General features: G+C 35.1%; 1 protein-coding gene across 1 annotated transcript in view; it reads left to right on the top strand.

The window, feature by feature from the left end:
• Window positions 1-783, top strand: part of LOC119582327 — a gene marked incomplete in the record, with an annotated part of 28,913 nt that overhangs the window by 7,818 nt on the left and 20,312 nt on the right.

Raw genomic sequence — 783 nt, forward strand, 5'->3', positions numbered from 1 at the left:
AGTGAATTGATATACCACATATGAATACAAACATTCAATTTTCTTTTAACTAATGCATGTAAGTTGCAGTAACGGTCACAACAATCGTAATCAGAATTCACACCTGGTTATGTTAAGCATTACACATCTCATGTATTTGCATCATTAGTGGTCTGTTTTAACATTACTTCTGTGAATGTCTCCTGTTGTTTGGGCTTCTAGATTACTTTATTTTGAGAAGTGACTATAAATATGCTAAAGATAATGAATGAATGATAAAATGACCTTGAGTTTTTTTCATGAAAGTTGTTTAATAATATTCATGAACAGAGAACACACTGATAAATATGTATTTAAATGCTCACAAACTCTCCCTGTTATACCTGAGTAGATAGTACTTGCGTTGTTAATTAAAAGAGGTTTCTTAATATACGGATGAATATCTATCTAATTTATAGTTGATAAGATAAACTAATATATCAAGTAATAATGTAAGTTGTGTGTGTGGGAGGGAGGAGGGGGCCTGGGCTTATCACCTGTTAGCAGCTACAGAGAAGTGCGCAATACCCTGAGTTTACTGTGTGCTGGCTAGCAGTGGGGAGTGTGTTCAGCTTCTGTCCCATATGTAAGAGTGGAATTTAAAATGTGACAGTGATTGTGTTGTGAATTATTTGTGTTTGAGGCAAGACATTCTCATTTGTGCATGTGGGTGGCTTTTATATTTTTTTGGTTCACTAAGTGTATGATAGTAGGTTTTGCACACTTTCCTGCAAAAACTAAGGAGTGCTTGAGTAGACCTACCCC

This window comes from Penaeus monodon, chromosome 15 (assembly GCF_015228065.2).
Source record: "Penaeus monodon isolate SGIC_2016 chromosome 15, NSTDA_Pmon_1, whole genome shotgun sequence".
Taxonomy (NCBI): domain Eukaryota; kingdom Metazoa; phylum Arthropoda; class Malacostraca; order Decapoda; family Penaeidae; genus Penaeus; species Penaeus monodon.